Genomic DNA, 22,147 nt, shown 5'->3' on the forward strand with positions numbered 1-22,147 from the left:
TCTCTGAATTCATCTCTTATTTCTTTTTTTTTGCACCAACGTATAAAGACCTTTCTCTTTCAGCAATTATTTTGGTTAAGGGAACAATACATTTTTCTTCCCTGTTGTTCATTATATATACATTGATGAACTCTGCTCCCGCATTAGCAGTAAAATACGTTTATTTGCTGACAACCCTGTCATCTATCGCAAAATTAGTGACCACTCCATGACATTCTATCATTGGACTGAAACAACGTTCATTGATGGAGCCAAGAGAGGGGACTTGAACTTAATTTGAACAAATGCATGACGGCACATTTCTTGCTGAATTCCTACAACTATGACCATGTTTATGCAGTGGATGGTGTTAACATAGTGGCAACATACGAAGTGAAGTACCTGGGAGTTACGATAACCTTGAACCTTCTGTGGGGAACACACATAAGAAATACTTGCGGTATAGCCCTGAAAAAAATAGGATTTGTCAAGCGCATTGAGGGAAGATTTTCAGATGAGAAAGTAAAAGAAAGGTGCTATTTTGCGCTCATCCGACCGCACCTTGATGATGCAACGAGCGTATGGGATCCAGCAAAGAAATACTTAATCAGCGAACTGAAAAAATACCAAGGAAGGCTGTGTGGTTCGTCAAAAACTTCTATCTTTGTACAGAAAGCATTACCCAGATGTTATGTGAATTGGACTGGGAGCCACTGGAGACTCGAAGACTGCATGCTAAGCTTAAATTTCTTGAACAGTTGAGAATGAATTTCTTTAAAAGCAAAACGGAGGACAAAATACTAGAGCCCCACTATATTTCCAGGTCCGATAGAAGCGATAAATTAAAAGAGTTGTTTTGCAGAATGGGTAGATACGGGAATTCGTTTTTCCCCCGAGCCGTAAAGGACTTTAATAAACGCTTGTCCTGATTCCCATAGAGCATCTCCTTTTTATTTAAGAACAGCGTAAGTCCTAACACCCCCTACCACATGCCTTTCAAGGGTATTATGCATATTGATTGTAGAATTATTTGATTGATATCAATAAATCGGCTGTTTCTTAGCCATACTGATTTCATTTCTAGAGCATACCTATAAATTTAATATTATGTCAACCATATTTTCTCCTCAAAGGACGCTTCTTGCCAAGTTGTCAGTAAAACCTAACAAAGCACCATTGCTAATCCCAAGGACAAAAGTGTGAATAGGAATGCACTCATTTAAAAGATTTTCTCTAATTTTCCCGCGAATTCAAAATGGTCCAAAAGCAATGCTAATTTTTGCCCTCATTTCACCAAGTTCCATGTTTAAATTTTCAATGCTCCATTCTGGCTTTTTGGGTGTATGATTTTGAGGATTCACACCGCTTTTCACCGGCATTTCTAGAAAAAAGGTGAGTGGCTACTACGAGTAAATTTTTTTCTTTCAATAAACTAGTCTCCAAGCTTAGCTGAAGCAAGGCAGCATTCTTTTTATTCATTTAATATGACTCTTTAGCTGTCAAAAATGCCAAATAGAGAAAATAAAGAAAAAATTCTTAGCCAATGCTCATTTACATACCCAACAATTTCAGTGAAACAAAAATACTTTGTTAGGGAAGACCATTAAAAACGATTCAAATGACTACAAAAAAGTACGTAAATATAAAACTTCTCCCCTATCCAATTACCACTTAAAATAAAGACAACAGGAAATATGGATGGATGACGAATTCAGGTTCTTCATCCTTCAGAATCAGTCACAATAAGGCCGATTTCGGAAGAGCCCACTTTCCACATTCCTTCATTCTCCGCATGGCACAAGGAAATCCAGAGTTTTCTCATCTGAAAGCGATCTGAGTTTCATGACCAGTTGACGCTGTTGATGCTGCAGTGCCTGGCCGGATAGAAATGGGCGCAGTGGAGAACACCGCATGATTTGACTGGTATGAAGGCATCGGTAGGGACATTAGATTATATTAAAGAACAGCACCGTGCCATGTGAAAGTGACCTAAGCCTTACTTGTACGCCACTATTTGAGGCCCTTAAAAGCACTCATCCATGGCTTCCATTGTGGACTTATGGGACACTCAAATTTTCAATAATTGCTCTAGTCACAGTTAAAGTTGGCTAAATAATAGCATTTACTTGTATATCCTCCACAGTAACATCAATCCCTCCAAGTATAGAGTTATTTGCAACCCGTAAGAGTACTCACCAAATGCAGACTCATGGGCAGTAGCTGAACTCTCAAATGGGTCCCCATCCTCACTTACAGTATGCTGGAAGAAATCATCAAGATATTAATCATGCACAAAAAGAGATTCAGGAATTTTTTTGAAAGGATGATTTAAATTTTTTTATGCACCACATCGTATCAAAATTTGGAATTCCACATAAATTTTTTCCTCACAAAATAAAAATATTTTCAAAACTTCAGGAAATTAAATATTATTCCATTTTTTTCAACATGTAAACGGTCTTTGATTTATGTTCCGCCTGCATTGTAATATTATCTTCATTAGATAGCTCTGCAATGGATGCAATTTAGTTCATGTGATACCATGTAATAATTAAGGTTTCTTTAGCAATGAATAAACTGAAATTACATAATGGAAACTAGGCATCTGAATGAAAAAATGGGATAAAATCTGACACTGCATTGCAGAAAAAGATTTCCACATAGAAAACTACGAGGGGCGTTTTTAAAGTAACTACCATTTTGACATAAAAAACAAGAAGTAATTTTTTTTTCAAAAATAATTTATTCACTTGAAAGGCCATACTTTACTTTTCTACATAATTCCCAATGCTATTGAGGCATTTATCGTATCTTGGGACCAGCTTTTGTATGCCATGGTTACACACGCTTGCCGCCTGATTAGACAATCACTGCTTCATGGTCATTTTCACTTCATCATCATCGGAATGGTGCTGATCCGCCAGATATTTCTTCAAGTACATAAACAAATGTTTGCTCGGCACTAGAACGGGACTGTATGGAGGGAGGTTTAATTGTTCCCAGCCAAAAGAAGTGATAAGGTGTTGAGTTTGATTGGCAGTGTGAGGACGGGCATTATCATGGAGCAAAACGACACATGTACTCAGCATGCCACGCCTTTTGTTTTGAACAGTGAATTGCATTTTTTGTACAGTAGCACAGTACGCTGCTGCATTTATTGCATCGCTGCAAGTCAAAAAATCGACTAGCAACACACCCTTAATGGCAGGACAGCACTATTCCGATGATGACGAAGTGAAAACGACCGTGAAGCAGTGGTTTTCTAGTCAGGCGGCAAGCTTCTTTCATGATGGCATACAAAAGCTGGTCCCAAGATACGATAAATGCCTCAATAATAATGGGAATTATGTAGAAATGTAGAGTAAAGTATGGCCTTACAAGTGAATCAATTAAAATTTGAAAAAAATAATTTACTTGTTGTTTTTTTATGACAAAAGGGTACTTACTTTAAAAACACCCCTCGTAAAATTTTCAGTGAAAATCATGGAGATAAAGATGAACAGCTGACATTTGTAAAATGAAAAGCAGAAACAAATTTTGAAAAGTGCTACATGTAAACATCAAACCGAGGACATAAACAACGGGCTACCACTCCTACTTGAAGGGAGACCATTTCTATGGGATTATATTAGGTACATAAATGTTGAACTGCATTCCACTTTTAAAACCATTGGTTATATAACCTAATATGGGAGGAGATTTGTGGACAGCTCCCAATGAATTACAACACTACAGAGTTTGATTGAAATGTGAGACCTGATTTTCTTAATGAGCAATGAATTATCAGTGCTGGGATTTCATATTGTAAAATAAACATCTTCATGAGGCATGATTTATTGGTCACAGGATAGTTTATAGTATAATAAATATCATATTGATATTTTCTTCATCGGTACCAAGATTTAACATAGAAAAAAATGAGGCAAGAAAACTACAACAATTAAGTACAAAATAAAGAGGAAAATATGACTTACTTTCAGATAAGAATATGTACTTGTTCCAGTTATAAGTAACTTTGAATCAAATAGGTTACAATGTCTGTAAATACTTGTGCCTCAGCCTAAATAAGATGAAAGGAATTTGAAGAAGGGTCACTATACTTCCAATAAACAGTACCACTGAGAATCCACACTCTTGCATTGCAGGAGTACGGCTCTGTGTTACTCACCACAGGGAAAAAAGTAGAGCTTGGCCACTTGTAAAGCTAGAGCTTTAGATCGTTTGCACCTCACCCCCTTTCAATGAAGGCAAGCAAGTAGGCTACTCGTTGAGGTACCAATAAAAGTAGCATAAACATGCCAAACACTGTTAGCTCATGGCCAATACACGCCAACTTCCTTTTGTGTGCTATTAAACGCCAACCATGTGCAGGTTAAAAACAAGCATCTATGTGAGGCATTTGACACCAAAATAATGGGTAGCTTCTGACAATCACAGGTAATTTATGTCATCATGTGAAAAAGAGCAAACACACGAAACACTGTGGGCCACCAAGGAGCCCCCTGTCCCCACTGGAGGGCTAATAAGGTTTAGTTTATCCGTCCCAGGATTTTATAAGGCAAGAAAACTACAATACAAGTACAACATGAAAATAAAAAAAAACTTTGTTAAGATAAGAAAACTTATTTGAGTAATTAGCAACTTTCAATCAAATGGGTTACCTTTAAAGCAGTGTAAAAATCTAAATGTCCTAGCATTTTCCCTGATTAACATTTCTGCCCACAACCTCCTCCAACAATTCATCAAATTGCATAGCAATAATTCCACACATACCTGGGCATTCTCCTCAAGAAATGGTTCCTCCTTTGCCCCAACCAGCGTCCAGTCCAGGTCTGCCACCATGGCTCCCCTGCCCTGAGCTTCCACCTTTCCACTTTGGGAAGCAGTTAAGGTATTGGGCTGCAACATAAACCCCAATCATCATCATTAATGATTGAGATACAAAAAAATAAAAAAAACTTTTGAGAATTCATCACACGAATTAAATTAAAGTTAGTTTCAAATGGATATAGTCGTCATACTACCCTGCAAGCTACCTTAAGGTAATAAATGTTAGGACTTTATAATAATATTTAAAAAATACCACTTTACTATACAACTATTACTTCTTATTTTGATCGCAAAATTCCTGCAAAAGCCACCTGATGATCCACAGGCCAATCGTTTCTGGAGATGCAGAACTCCAGATAAAATCTTATTCGTAACTGTAACTTATTTTACGAAAGAACTTTGCATGAGAATCCAGAGCTCATAGGTAGTAACGTACATTCATGGAAAATAAATAGGGTCTATAATGGAGGATAAATTTAGTGTACATTTTGGTTTGTAATTCAGCTTAGAGACATCAAACCTTTTGACTCATAAATTAAACTTACTCAGACAAGATATAACAGAGTGCCATTCTGAGTTAACAAAAAGAGGGTTGTATAAGTAGGGATGGGAAAATTTCGCCATCATTAATTTTGCGGATTTAGACACAAAGTGTCCTGGTAGAGGTAAGTCGTTACAAAATACCCCAAAGTGACTGGGAAAATGACTTATGAACTCACGAAATGTCGCAAATTGTGTCCCAAAATACGAAATTTAATTTTTTTGGGGAAAATTTTGAAACTATAATTCCAAACACAGGAAAAAGCATTACATTAAACAGAATGATTTCAATTCGATTAAAATTGTCACAAGTGCGAGTATTCCTTAGGTATGTGGACAAGTTCAGTTCCTAAGAGCATCACTAATGTTACGATACAATCCCGGGAGGATGGCATCGTGTGTTTTCGATTTGCTGCAATACGAAGCAATGGCAAAATATATGGCAATCTCCCATCCCTACTCTAGAGGGAATAACCGTATATTTGCTCTCTGAGTTGAACAATAGAAGAGCAATTTATGCAATTTTTTCTTATCAACATCACGAATGGAATATTATATTAGTAGAGGAATCTGAAGCATGCCCCTAGAACTGTTGTCACTCCGTGAGCATTAAAATCAGATTTCAGTGGTAAATCCAGAGTAGAACCGTCCGCTAGCCCGGCGCTAGCCTGATGAATGCACCCATGGACTGCACGTGCCTGAATACCTGTTGTTTGGATCTCAACCTTTAAGCTATATCTGTCAAATAATTGTTTTTCCAGTGTCCATTGTTAAGTATTGCTGCTGGTGTGTCAGACATTCTAGTTATTTTGACGAGTTATTGTAGTGCCGAAAGAAAAATTATGAAAAGGGACAGGACTTTTCCGTATCAAATAGATGGATTTTATTGTATCGATAAAAGTATGGTTATGTTCAAATTCTGCAATTGTCAGGTAGCTTGGGAAAGGAAAGACTCGATTGAAAAACATTGGTAATCTTCGAAGCATCTAACTGCTGCAAAATTTGGTAAGTATGGAAATTCTTTAAAGTTACAAACATCAATCTCTATCTGCATAAACTGCTGCCATGAAAAACCAAATTGCTCCTCATTTTGGAAAGTGGGTAGTATGAAACTTTCTCAAAGCTGACGTTCTTCTCTACAAATTGGAAAATGAGCACATGAAGTCATTTTTGAATGACAGGAATAGAAGGATCAACAACTTTCTTATATCCACATGGTGATATATTGAGACCGACCATGGTTTCGTTGCAGCGTAAAATTATCAAGGTCGCTGTAACGAAATCACGGTCGGTCTGTATTAATTACCATGTGGAAATAGCAAAGTTGTTGATCCTTTTATTCCTGCGATTATGGATTTCCACCAAGTTACACCCGCTACTGTTAATTATTTTTGAATGAATTCGTAGATGGCAAGTATACCATTACAGCAGCTTTTTGTAAATTAAGTCAAGGCATTCTAATCCTTCCCATAGTAATAGGAAAACTAACATTTTATTTACCACTGTGAATAATTTTACCTCGCTACAGGTGCTGGAGAAATTTCCTGCATTCGTCAACTAAGGGATAAATATATTCCTGATCTAAAATACAATGAAAGGTCAACATGATGACTCAACTGAAGGACAAGTAGGTGATAGTTTTTTGCAATAAAATAATGGACAAGAGAGAAGAAAATGTTTTATGATCTAGCTAAAAATTGTTGAACTTCCTGATACTGCATTGGACATTGTAGTTGGTGACGTGTGTACTTGGGAAACAGCTAATTCAAAAACATGCTCAAGAGCAATTTTAGACACACTGAAGAAGTATGAAATACCACCCGATAATATAACATCATTAGTAACCGACTCTGCTCGCTACATGACAAAATGTTTTCATACAATGGAGGACTTGTTGTCAGACAATGTTCTGATAATTCAGTCCTGGGCCCATGAACTTAATTTAGTGCTGTATTCTCTTGGGAAACATCTGCATATTTTGCAACAAGCAGTATCCAAAGTGAAGATGGCATTCCTAAACACATGAAAAAGGAAGCACCTTTATAGAAAACATATTTGAATACAGCCTACCCTTAAAATCAAGTGCCACTATTTCCTCAGCCATTTTTAACCAGGTGGAGCTCCTGGTGTGAATCTGTGGCATATCTTGCAACACAGGAAAAAGGTCATTGTAGGGCTTAGGCACAGTGAGGACATGACACGTGACAATGATGGGTTGATTTTCTCCATAGTATTTCAGAAGAAGACTAGGAAGCAATCCAAATACAGGCTATGTTCATCACAGAATATGGCAAACACATTGCTGAAATGATCACATTTCTGGAAGGACACTCACAGCCAGCTGTACCTATTCTAGATGGGCAGCTAAGGGAAATTCAGCAAGCACTTGAACTCATTGTATGAGGGAGTTACGGGAGCAATATTATTAAACTGCTAGAGGACTGTGGAAGGGCAGTCAGTAGGGGCAAAGTGAGTGCAGTACTGTCCAGTGCAGCTTCCCATGCTGTAACCAAGCTACTGGAGTTTAAGGCTATTGATCCCCTTAAACAGTTTTGTAGGTATATCAATGCATTTGACCCAGCTGATATAGTACAAATGATTATCACTGAAGAACTTGAGCTGAAAATTAAGAGAATAAGTTTGTGTTCCAAACTGGATGATATTGGTGTAATGCGATGTTACAAAGAACTGAAATCTTTTGTGAAGAATACTGTAAGTGGAAAGCTAAAGGTAGACATTACAGCAGTATTGCTAGGGATGTCACAAACATTTCTAACATTTAGTGAAGCTGTGATGAAATCGATTCGGATTTCTTGTGTAAATGTCGACTGTGAATGGTTCTTTCCTACATACACTAGAGTGTTGGATGATGAGCATCATCATTTAGCTCAAGAGAATCTAGAACTTTTCATTTAAGTATACTTTGAAGGTTGAAACAAACAAAATCTAGTAGATCATGTAGTGTAAGTATGCAAAATGTTGAGTGGCAATGACTCTCAGTTATCCTGGTGGCTTGATTTGACTCTGCAGTGTTACCTATGTTATTCTAGATCCAGTGGAATTTGTAAAAGAAGTAATCTAGATTGAAATTGACATATTAGAATGAATAAATGCTAACTAACCACACAAAACAGCATGCAATTTTTATACATATCACATTCCCCATTTCACTACAGACAGGTATTACAGCTTACTTTGCAACTTAGATCAACTTTCCCGGTTCCGCCACTGAGGTGATTGTCTGCAGTCATAACACAGCTACAAGGGACGTGTCACATAACCGAGATATATTTGGTTAAACTATGGTACTGACCCTTTTCTAGGTTTTGAAATAAAAACTAATTTAAGTATGTATTTAAACTTGCAGTTTTTGAGAAAAAACCGAAACGTCTATTTGAACAACCTGATTTCCAATTTCAAAGTACTGCTTTTCTCCCTCTGAAACCACCAAAAATTCCCATCCGTACTCATAAGTGGTTTTCTTGAGGTATTTTTACATCCAGGGACTAAATAAATATTTGCAATGCAATTTAAGTAGAACATCATTAGTTTTCATGGAAATAACTGAACCATTTGCAACTTATTTTCTCAAAAAGCCTAAGACAATGCTTCCAAACACGTGAAGTTGTTTCAGGTGGAAAAGGAATACATCCGTGATAAAATATAAAAAAATAATGATAACATCACCACTTTCAAGTATAAATACACTACTTACTAAGGCTTCAATAATATGCAATTTTAATGTTTCATAACCTTACAGACAGACTGATATGCTAAGCTACATAAAGCAGAGTGACCAGTTCATTGATAAGCCACAGGAAGTCCAGCTACCAGTGATGGATGAAGCAAGAAAGAAATAGACATTGGAATAGTAAAGGCACAGGGAGCATTCTACAAAACAGAATGTCCTACTCAAAGCTGAGAATACAAATACATAGGTAAGGAAACAATGCATCAGATTCTAAGTATGGAACATATTTATAAATAGTGGCTTCAAAATTTACAGCTGCAGAACAATAAGAGATAATTGTGAGTTAAAACTTCCACGCAATATTTCTTTGATGATCTCCATTTCAAAGCAATTGACCTCTTTCAATTTACCTGTATTAATTTCTCTTCTAGGTTATGGTTTTTCTTGATAACTTCTTGATTTTTCTACATGCATTCCTATTTTTGGCCATTGTTCTCTTGGTTTTCCCTCTGTATGGCTCCATCAAAATCACCTACTGCAGCACTGTATTCCTGTGACACAGAGGGCCAACGACTGCTGGGAGGGAATGATGCCATTGTGTTTGAGACTAAAGCAGGCCCTTTATGTGTGGATAATATTCATATGCAACTCGGCTACAACTCCATTTCTCCCGCGTGAATACCGATGACCTCAAAGGCTTTAGCATAGACCCTCTACCTGGAAGTCAATCGCCTGATAACCTATGATGGCAAAAATTACGTCTCATACCGTATTGCTTAAAAAAAACTCATTTACACTAGCTCCACGCATAATTAATGATTTAAATTAACTATTGTCATTCTGTTAAGGCGAGGAGATAAATAACTTTGGTAGGCCGACTATCTAGACCCAATGCCAAGTAATGCTTTTGGACATTACACAGCAATGGATTTCGATAAATATATAAACAAAGATGATTTGAGGCAAGCAATACCATTAAAATGTGCAAAATGATAGCACTTTTGTACGTACTGAGCGCAAGTTCACGTGTTATCATTAGAGCGATTAAGTTTTTTGATTAACTACACTGCATTATGATGTTTCCTAGAGTAACAAATCTGCACTATATCGAAATTGAGCTATACAAGGCATGAGTGTATGACCATCTAAACCAAAATTTTCCTATGGCAGTGGCAAAATATCAATGGCAATACCAGTAGAACATTAAAAATTCATTTTCCTTGTATTTTTTGGACACATCGCGCACAAAAAATTGAAAGAAAACGGTGGCATTGGGAAAAAGCACACACTGTGCAACCTGCATCACATGTCTATCCCGCTGTAGAGTTGACAGGAAGGAAAAAAAACGGAAGCGGCACAGGGGGATGATTTTGAGTTTTACATGGTCAGCGTTGAAAGTGTTAACATCACTAATCTTTTGGCAATCGACATGCATCACTGACGCCCAACTCTCAATTCGAAAATGATAAAGAAGGTCTAACATATCCCTCGTCCCCACAGTAAATTCCTCTTCATTTTCATCACAAAATCCAAATCTTCAACAATCAGATTCCTGTGAACATCAATCTCTCATAAGGAATGCGAGTGATGTAGTGGAATCTAGCTAGCAGCTACATCATGATGTCACGATCAATCTGTTTCAGTGCACCTAATTATATAGTACTCAGTTAAACTCTCAATTCCTAACATCCCCCCTTCCGCTCCATAGTAAACTGAAATGAAACTGCGTTTGTATGATCACATAACAAATGACTGCTTAGTGCCGAGATGACAGAGAGCTTACTTGCTCAGTGAGCAAAGTTGAGCTGTCAGTTTGGCAAAATCCAAAAAATCTGTTATTTACATATAATTTAAATGATTCAAACATGAAAGCTCTTCCGTAGTTGTTCATGACTGAACAGGCAAGGCAAAATGCAATACGTTTCAGATGAGAAGCAATTATAAATTATGCAGAAAGGTATGACATTGTGCCGTAGAAAAATTAAATTACACTTGGCAAAAGTACACTCACCAGGTCATCAGTGGCCAATGGGTCCACGGCATCACTTGTTATTGCAGCTGGATCTGACATGAGCGGCACAGGAGAGTTCCCTTCACTCAGAGGGTCTTCACTCTCATCTTTCACATGAAACTAGAAGAGAATAATGGGCGTCACTACATAAAGGAAGAACAACAATTACCTTATTTGATAATGAAAACTCCTCGTTTAAGTGAGACCACTCCAGCTGGCCAAAATAGTCATGAGTTTCTTACTACTCACAGATCAAACTCCAGCATATAAACGCTCAACTAGTAAGGGGAAAGCTACACCACCAACATCACATGGTTAGAATGAGAGTATTGGCCACTTACAGTAAGGGCACAACAGTGGGAATGATACATCGAGGTTCCACTGTACATTGAATTGTCTTCATCATTTCTTCACCTAGGCTTACAAAAAGGATCCACAATAGTTGATGCTGGTTCCTCCGTTGAAATAATGGAGGATGATGGCTTGAACAAATAGAGGGCAATCATGAGACACAGCCTTGTAATAGCCACCACTAATGGCTTGAACAGAGATTTGACAAGGCTTTACAAAAGTATAGTCCACAGGATAAGAAAAATTTCTGTCAACAGATCATCAATGCTGTACAACTGCTATTGACTTGCATGAAAAAACATTTGTGTTGTTCCACTTCCTGCCTCATGTGTCACTACTAGATAGAACAACATCTGAAGGTTGCATTATTGCAGTGACTTCCCACAAAAATTCTTAAATTTATAACAGACACACCCCCTAATGGCTTGAACAGAGATTTGACAAAGTTATACAAAAGTATATTCCACAGGATAAGAAAAACTTCTGTCAACAGATCATCAATGCTGTACAACTGCTATTGACTTGCATGAAAAATATTTGTGTGGTTCCACTTCCTGCCTCATGTGTCACTACTAGAAAGAACAACATCTGATGGTTGCATTATGCCAGTGACTTCCCACAAAAATTCTTAAATTTATACCAGACACACCCTTGAGAAATTTGTAAAACTGAAGGTGATTAGACTGTGTTCACTCTGAATGAGATTATAACTTACCAACTTATCCTCCCTAGGCAATAAGCAGTCTGGCACAGGAATGTATACTTCAGTCATTTGGGCAGAGCATGCGAACTCTGAAGTGTTTTCAATGGCATCTTGAATGCAGTCCTTAGTCTCCACACAAGGCTCCGACTCTTCATCATCTGCCCCTCCTCCTTCAAAACTCTGCAGAAAAAGTAACGGATAAACCTTTATCTCTTTAAGACACTCATATATGGAATACTCTAAGCGTTACGAAGAAGAATGTTACACATATTGCCTCTGCTATTATATAAAAAATAGCCTGGTCTCTGCATGCCTGTTAATCGAATACTGAAAAACTTCAGCAAACAACTAAAAAAAATTTGACACGAAGATCCCTGATATTCCAAGTTCACACAGTGTCTTTTCTAAATATCTTGGGGACCATGGAAGCTGCCCTTTCACAGCAAAAAACATGACAGAGAATGGAAATTATTAAGATGCATCATTTTTCCATTTTTTCAAATCATGAGAAATCAAATGAGAGACTGAAGATGAAATTTTTTGCAGTTAACAAAATGAATAAATCCTTATTTTTGCACTCCATTTGCTTCTGCAATTGTCACTTTTGTAGTAGTAGTTGTTAACAGGCCAAATTCACTATTTACTCTTTTCTCAACGGTAGAATCATGGAAAAAACATGTGGAGCATGTTTTCAATGCATTTGTTATGTTCTCTTACCTCTTGTTAATACCCAAATAAACTCCGGAAGAGAATACAGGGTTTAATATTTAGGCAGAAAGAAAACAGACCTCAAAATCATCCTCTGTTCCAAAACTATTTCGTGAAATGGTTTTTTAAATTACCCTATTTTTATTATCCTTAAAACATGCAAAACCAACCCACAGCAATTACGTATTATGCCCGAAACAAAGTTCCTACTGCCTGTCAATAGATGGCTATAGCACTGATTGTTGGTCAATTTTGAACTACCAGAATAAGCATGACTCAAGCTTAGACATTAGGTAAACAAACTGCTCAACAACCATGATGAATACATCACGGCATTAGATACTTAGTGTTGAGAGAAGAGCACCATAAAGTTAACTGAGATGCTGCTATTACAGAAACACTATTACACAATTGGTATCATTGCTTCAAATGCAATCATTTCAATGATGACAACTGTCTATGTGAAGAAAGGCCAAAAACCTCCAGAGAAAATCAATTGGGGGCATTGCTCAATGAAGATCAATGCCATACTCAAGAAGAGACTGCTTTGTAATTGGAGTTGCCCACCAAGCCATTTCCAAGGGATTGCATGCATTGGGAATTTAGTGTCAAGCAAGGAAATTGTGTTCCCAATGATTCATCAGTAATTGCACAGCATGATATGCTCAAACTCACATTACCAGCCTAGAACGTTAAAAGCTAATTAGAAACACCCAAATGCAAAGGCTGAATGCACCCACCAAATTCCCCAGACATTGAATCATCTGATTATTATTTGTTGCATTCAATATTACATGGTCTGGCAGATCAGCAGTTGCACTCAAATGAATACATTGAAAAATGGCTTCATTCATGCATTACCTCAAAAGATGAACACTTAAACTATTCCAGTATTTAATATCTGCCACAATGATGGGGAAAAACTGCAGCTAGCAATGGACAACATCCTTCCTTTTACACCACACCCATAAGATATTCTAATAGCTACATTTCTATCATAGGGTGGACAGAGCCTCATTAATCAACCACAATTATAAGTTATTAATCACGTCAACCATTAAATACAAAATAAATACACATCACGAACTAAATCTTTAACTCTACAGTTAGGTGAAAAAGTTTCTCACCACAGTAACCTGCATAAATACAAAGGTATTTAAAAAAATCAGCAAAAAGCATTAATTATTCCTTATACACTAAGAAAATATTTCTGTCAACACACTCCAAACTCATTGAAAAAATTGATCCACAAAGTAAAACAGCATCCAATTCCCAATATTATGCAATTAGTACACAAAACATTATCAAAACAAATAAGGAAAAGGTTTCAAGAGAATAAACCTCCAAATAGATTGTAAGAATTCAGATACTCTGAGGATGAATTTATGGCCCTTATTTATGCCAATAGCCCCCAAAAAAAATTAAGAACGCAATAACCCTGGCAGGCATGCATATAATAAAAATAATTATCACAGGTTTTCCCTGCATATAAAATCGTTAATGGTTACATGGAAATTCCACTGGGTCAGGTTCTCCAACTCCATCTTGCAATCAGCCGAAGTTTCGATGTACGAGTTGTCCATCGTCATCAGTACACCAGGACAACTCGTCGAAATAGAAATGTCGGCCATGATGGAGTTGGAGAATCTGGCCAGGCGTAACTCCTGATAAGCTTCTGCATGCCATATCCTTTGCAAAGATTTCTAAGACTGTTAAGAAGGATAAACATCACAGTACCTAAAAATATATTTCCTAAAACAGGTAAACTTTGAGCTTATTTATGCTAAGGTCATATTTAAACTTGCTAACCACAAAATTTATAGAAACCTTTCAAATTTTATAATGTACTTTTAGAAACAAAATAGATTTTATCTAAATGATAGTGTAAAAAACTGTTTTTCTAAGTAAAACCCAAATAATTTTAAAAAGGGCACTAACAGAAATGGTTCTAGCCTAATATGCTGTGATTGAAATAATCAAAGTTGATGCAAATATAAAAATTATAATCCAATATTGGAAAATAGTTAACTAAATAAAAATAAACTTAACAAATACAGAAAAGATATACCACATCAAAATTCCTAATTTGCTTTCTAATTTAACATTTTTGATGAAAATGTTTTATGGGTTGATCTTTCCGCACTAAAATTAATTTCTAATGCTTTGCCAATATTGCCCTCATTGTAACCACCATCTATTCATACAAGATGACTTGAAAATAAACAATCAATTTCCGAAACTTCGCAAAGATATTTTTAGCTATACATAACCATAGCCTCATGAGATCAAAGTTAAAGGTAAGAAAGAGGCCCCGAGCTAAAGAAAGGTAATATATTTACGTGCAACTGTGACTTTATATGACAACGCATTGACAAACTAATTTCTGGGTCTCTGACACTTCAATCTTTAGCGGCAAATCGTCAGGGATTTTTTGGCTCACTTTAACATGCTCCGATTACCTAATCAAATACTTAAAAAGGTAGCGTGGTATAGCACAGTGGGTAGATTGCATTTTTGAGTTCATAAATATTGAATTTGAATGCTATACTTTCCTAGTAGTTTAGCACACACTAAATTTTACCAGATGACAAAATGTCTTCAATCGTCGCCACTGTAACACCAACTGCAACATTAATAGGACCTCGCCAAGGATTGACGGATAGGGAAAAACCATTTACGAGAAATTGGACTTGTTACACTTTTCCGTAAAACGTTTCGCAAAATATATCATTCTTGATTCCTACTATTGTCTACATAAACCAAAGAGTTTCACCTTTAACTCTGCAATACTTATACTACACAAGTCTTCAAATAAGAAATTACCATAAGTACTCACCCTGAAGCAACTTCTTGGCAAACTTTTTCTCAGAATGGCGTTTGATTCTAAACAATTCCTTTTGAAAACACTGAATTCCGTAAGTTTCTTCAAACACGGTGGACACATGGTAGTGGGCAGGCCATCTCCCACAGCAACCTGAGATGTTAATAAACAAGTTACACATCAATGGAGTTTGGAATTAAAACATAAAATGTAGTAAGCACCATTGTTAAGAAAATCGATAAAATTTAATGTGCCACTTACTTGTAAACCAAGTAAATCATGTAGGGCATCCTTCACAGTTATATTGTACGCTACATTCGAAGTGAATATGCTGTAAAAACGATTATGCTTCTCCCTACAAAGTCTGCAAAGGTCTATTTCTGGATTCTTATCAGAATATTCCGTGAAAATCCCGATGGTGCGACTCATGTTTTCGATTCAAAATATTATTCTCTTTTTAAATCAGGTTTATCGTCAAAGAAATTATCTACTCAGCATTGACAAAGATCACAAATTCCAACAAGGAAACTACATTGACTAAGATGATGAGTGAAAATAAAATACTTGAAAATGCTAAACGAAAGGAACACAAAATCCAACAAATGATGAATCGACGGAAAGATATATCACGACTTCACAGCTTAGATTGAGAAAATTTTCAACAATTTATGACACAATTGTAAATTCTTTGGACAAGCATCCACGACAAGATTCCACAACGTTCACTTGATATTATGTGACTATACCGGACTATACAATCAACCTCTGTATAGAACCGACGTTTTCTAGTTGCCATTTTATCCGCCAATGGCACACCTATAGAGCAGGCCAAACATTCGTGTTTGAATAGTATTTTCTTTCCATTTCAAAATATAAAGGGCCATTTCATTTAAAATTCATCACATTTTCGATTAATTGTAGTGTAAAAATGTTTGGTTAAAGGTTATTCAATCACCTGGCCGGAAACAAAATTTAAGCCCAACCTCGGCGTCCGCCAGGTCAGATTACATCTACAGTCTTTGAGAAAGAGAAATATGAGAAAGAGTTCAAAATTCTTAAATGTAGGATTAAAAAAGTTTTAAAATAATTTCCATTTCAAAGAATTTAATAAACTAGCATGATATAGCACTTTTTGTTGGAAATATTTCATTTTTCGATTGAAGGTCTGCTGCATACGCAATCCTCTAGCGGTGCATTATACAAACGAAGTCCGTTATGTAAGCTAATCCTTGCTACCCTGGTCAGTTAATAGCAAGGCGTCAACGAGCATGGAGTTCGTGGGAAATATGTGATGTCTTCTCTGTTGAAATGCGATTTATTTTTGAGGTCCTTGTAAATGTGAGCTTTTTATGCCCTTCTCCTGGATTATTCTCAAGTTTTTGCGTTATCGTAAGTCATAGAAATGAACGTAATGTATTAGAAATTTGTAAATCAATGAGTGCTGTGTGGATGATTTTTGAGGAGTGAACTGGTTTTACAGATAGAATGAGTTATTGCTGTTAAAATGTGAGTATTGCCACTGCGAATTCATCTGAGTCTTCAGAAAGGAATTCCGAGGGTACTCCGTGCAGACTTTGCTTGAAGAAAAATGATTATTGTTACAATATATTCTTTTCAATTGCAGGAAGCCAGATAACTGGAAAGGATGCCTTAGGCGATTTTGTTGACTTACTAGTAAGTGAGGGTTTTATTGATCTCCTTAGTTATTGTTTTATTCCGTGGTATGGGCATGTTTTCCATAGCAAGTCTGAAATCTCTTGCGCATATGTTTTCATTCATTTCGTAGGTTCCTGTTGGAGATGACCTGCCTGCCAGCCCACTGTGCTTGAAAAAGCTCATCGAATTCAATGATTTCATAAATATTTGTCATGAATCGGACGCAGAACTGAGAAAACTTTCGTGTAGAAATTACCTCAGGGTGAGTGCATCTTATTTTATTTCATTGGAAGCCTCGTGTAACATTCAAATAACGTGAAATCATTCACGTAACCAGATATTAACTTGTTCGTGTTAACTTACCGTGTTGCCCGGCCTTAATAGTTCAAAGTTCATGTGGGCTAGAATAAAATTTTTGCCAAATGTTTGTATTTGTAGTTTCAACAGATTATAGCAATAACTTGAAAATGTAATTAATCGTGTATACGATTACGAAGTATACGACGGGCAATGTATTTGTTTGCACGGTATATTAATACGTACGGGTTGATGCCTAAATGTATGAACACGAGAATGAACGCCAAAATACACCGTGTAACCACCCAACTTGTGCGAATGCATGCACAGAAAAGAGAACTTGTTCGAATTTTGTTCATGCATTCGTACATTTACCGTTTTGGTCCACAAAATTCGTTCACGGAAACGTGCATTTACTCATACCTGTTAATGCATCGTGTAAACAGGCCTTAATTCTTAGTGACTGCATCAATGTATTACACGAAAAAGTAACTGAAAAGCACTTCTTATTGGAGATCAAAACTTAATGTAGCATTACATTTGTTAGTTAACAATATTGAATGTAATGAAAGGACCTCGCCGATGATCGACGGAGCAGTGAAAAAAGTCCAATTTCCCGCATAGTGTTTCCGAATCCTGACGAGGTATTAATTAACTCGCAGTTGGTACCTCAATTGTGACGGCCGAAGTCGCTTTTCGTTGTATTATAACTAAGTGTTTAGAGACAAAAAGTCATAACAGTGAATAATAATGAATTTGAATTTACCAATGATCAACTCATAACACATATCAATGAACGTGAAGAATTTTGTGGAATATGTCTTCGATGTATTTCTTTTGCCTCTTACCTCCTCTTTTGTTTTACAACAGAATAATTCAGCTGCAAAAAATATCTAATGAGGCATTTCAACAAATCGATTTAAATATTTTAAAACAAGCCGAGAAAAGTTATTTGACATACCTGGCTATTTAGTGTACTTGTTCGTTCCTATGTTACAGCTTATATACGTATGCATATTTTATATTTGTTTTGTAATTGATTGATTTGATAACTGTAGTAAAATATCAGTTTCAGTAAAAACCTAATCAAGGTTTTATTCAGCAAGAATAACACAGTTTAAGTAAACAACTTAAGTGTTGCCACGACAAATACAATTATTAAAATTAAGATCAACAACATAGTATGTTTATACCACATTCACCCCCACTAAAAATCGATTAGTATCTGATGTAGTCATTTAGATAAGCTGGTAGCCTTCGCTGCCGTCCACGTGGAGAACCTTTCTGTGGAGATGGACTCTTGGGTTGTTCAGAGACACTCTTACTCGAATTAGGTATGCCCTTATCTTGCCCTGTCTCTTCATCGCATGAGGAGTTTTGTGATGTCAGTTCTCCGGAGTCAATAGATGGGCTCAAGGGAGGTCCGTCAAGCTTGACTGGGAAGTCCCCTCTTGGAGCCAAATGTCTAATGGAAACACTTGATTCTTGCCCATTGGGAAGCTTTACATATGCATAGTCTGGATTTGCCTCTATTAATTCGACTTCCTGAACAATCGGGTCATACTTGCTGTGCCGCAAATGGTTTTTCATTAAAACTTGACCTGGTTTAGTTAACCATGTAGGCAAGGAGCGACCATTGAAAGATCTTTTGGGATGAGTGAACATACGTTCATGTGGGGTAGCATTTGTTGAGGTGCACAACAGTGATCTAATAGAGTGAAGTGCTGACTGAAGCACTTCTTCCCATTGTTCTGTCTTTAACCCTTTTGACTTTAAGGTCAAAAGTACAGTCTTCCATATTATTCCATTGTATCTTTCGACCTGACCATTTCCTTGGGGGCTGTAGGCAGTAGTTCTACTTGTAGCAACGCCTAAGGAGGTGAGAAATGATTTCAGTTCATGTGACATGAACGAAGCTCCTCTGTCGGAATGTATATAAGCTGGTGTACCAAAGAGCGAAAACACCATAGTCAATACTCTCACAACAGTAGATGCCGAAATATCTGTACAAGGAAATGCAAAAGGGAACCTTGAATATTCATCAACAATAGTCAGTAGAAAACGGTTCTTGGATGAGCTAGGTAAGGGTCCTTTGAAGTCTAAGCTTAATCTCTCAAATGGAGAAGTTGCCTTTATAAGCTGCCCTTCATTTCTACAGAATCGAGGTTTTAATTCATTGCAGCAGGTGCAAGAATTAATCACTCCTTTAATTTCTTCTAGTGTGTAGGGCAGGTTTTTAGCTCTAACCCAGTGGTGCATTCTTGTTACACCCGGATGACATAAAGCATCATGTAGTTCTTTGAGGTTCATTCTTCCCTCTAAGTAGGTACTTGCTGTAATCCTCGACATTGTGTCTGCAGTTGTGTTTTGGTTGCCTGGTCGGTAAATGATATCGAATTTGTAATTAGCTAATTCAAGTCGCCATCTCATAATTTTCTCATTCTTTATTTTACTTGAGTGATACTGATCAAACATGAAGGCAACAGACCTCTGGTCAGTGATGACCTCAAAATGTCTTCCGATAAGGTAGTGTCTCCAGTTCCTCAGTGATTCCACAATAGCATAAGCTTCCTTCTCAACAGAGGAATGTCTTTGCTCAGCTGCATTAAGTGTCCTAGAGAAAAAGGCAATGGGACGTTCGGCTTGACTCAGGGTGGCCCCAATGGCAAACTCTGAAGCGTCAGTTTCTACTCGAAAAGGTGTATTTTCTTCTATTGCAGAGAGTGATGCCTCTGCTACATCTTTCTTGAGTGAATTGAATGTTGTCACAGCTTCTTCAGACAGCGGGAATGGTCCTTTTACCAGAAAAGGGCGAATCTTCTCTGAAAATTTGGGAATCCATCGGCAATAGTGAGCAAACATACCTAAGGTTCTCTGAAGGGCTGGCATGTCATTTGGGACAGGTAGGTTCATCAAAGGTGCAAGCCTATCCGGATCAGGCTTTATAACTCTATCTTCGATCAGATATCCTAATATTTTCACAGATTTAGTTGAATATTTACATTTATCTTGGTTTAATGTCAGATTATACTTTTCTACTGCACCTAAAAATCTTTCCAAATTTTGGTCATGTTCCTGTTGGTCATGGCATACCTAATTCGAGTAAGAGTGTCTCTGAACAACCCAAGAGTCCATCTCCACAGAAAGGTTCTCCACGTGGACGGCAGCGAAGGCTACCAGCTTATCTAAATGACTACATCAGATACTAATCGATTTTTAGTGGGGGTGAATGTGGTATAAACATACTATGTTGTTGATCTTAATTTTAATAATTGTATTTGTCGTGGCAACACTTAAGTTGTTTACTTAAACTGTGTTATTCTTGCTGAATAAATTGTAGTAAAATATCAGTTTCAGTAAAAACCTAATCAAGGTTTTATTCAGCAAGAATAACACAGTTTAAGTAAACAACTTAAGTGTTGCCACGACAAATACAATTATTAAAATTAAGATCAACAACATAGTATGTTTATACCACAATAACTTTATTATTTGCTAAAATTATATATGTTAGATGTTTATAAAAAAATAATGTGCTCACGTATAAAAATTTTTATTCGAATAATTTTTTGTTTTATAATGTTTTGTGTACATAATATTGATGCTGTCAAAAAGAAAAGTCTTGTATGCATATAATTAAATCAGTAGAGATCGTTGCCTCACCGTTCTCGCTTAAAGGTGTTTACTCCATGCATTTACCTATTCTAGTTATTATCTAACTATATGAACCAATGAATGTAAACAAAAATGCATCGTGTAACCACACAACTTGTGCGAATGTATGAATAGAAAATAGAACCTGTTCTGATTTGGTCAACGCATATGTACACATTCCATTCTGGTCTGATAAAGTCGTTCATGCGTTCAATCAATAACTTGTATGTTAATAAGTGGTATAAACAAGTGTTAAAATATGAGGTGATGATTTTGATACTCATGATATATTTTTTTGTCTTCTTTTATGGAAACACTAATTATTTTTACACAAGTTTTTTTTGTAATCAGACTCATGGATTAGAGAATGGGATGTGTTTTATTTTATTGATCAATTTTGTTTAATTAATTTTGAGTACATGGAAAATTGTTCGTTTTTAAATGTGTTACACTCAAAGTTTAGGTTATTTCTAGAATCATATTTGCGCCCATTTATGAAGTTTATTTACTGATGGGATGTGGTTTTCTTTTTAGATCAATTTTGTTTATTTCATTTGAAGTACATAAAAAAATAATTGTTGGTGTACAGATTGCAATGAACTACTTGAATGGAATAGTCTTCTTTTCTACTATATTTTACGATATATTGCAATTTTATTTTAATGACTGTCTTCGTGGGCAGTTCTAAGTATTAGTGGTGAATGACTTTGTTGAAGGAACAATTTTTGTTAGTTCATATAGCAAACACTTGAGTCCCAGAGATACTTTCATGGCTTCCACTTGGTCACATTTCATCAATGGTCTTTAAATGTGATAAAGAGTCAAAAATGTCATTAATGTGGAATGAAAAAAGTTCATGTTAAATATCCATGTTTAAAATAATGCAATGCACCTCAATAATGTAAC

General features: G+C 36.5%; 1 protein-coding gene and 1 long non-coding RNA gene across 2 annotated transcripts in view; both read right to left on the minus strand.

Moving 5' to 3' along the window:
* The window catches only part of LOC124172966, a 382,467-nt gene that overhangs the window by 285,349 nt on the left and 74,971 nt on the right, over positions 1–22,147 (minus strand). The window lies entirely within an intron of this gene.
* LOC124172790 lies at positions 4,839–12,203 on the minus strand. The gene is made up of 3 exons (XR_006868270.1): positions 12,118–12,203; positions 11,052–11,171; positions 4,839–4,878 (listed from the first exon to the last, which is right to left on the minus strand). It is a non-coding gene; the product is annotated as an uncharacterized LOC124172790 (long non-coding RNA).

This window comes from Ischnura elegans (assembly GCF_921293095.1).
Source record: "Ischnura elegans chromosome 13 unlocalized genomic scaffold, ioIscEleg1.1 SUPER_13_unloc_3, whole genome shotgun sequence".
Taxonomy (NCBI): Eukaryota; Metazoa; Arthropoda; class Insecta; order Odonata; family Coenagrionidae; genus Ischnura; species Ischnura elegans.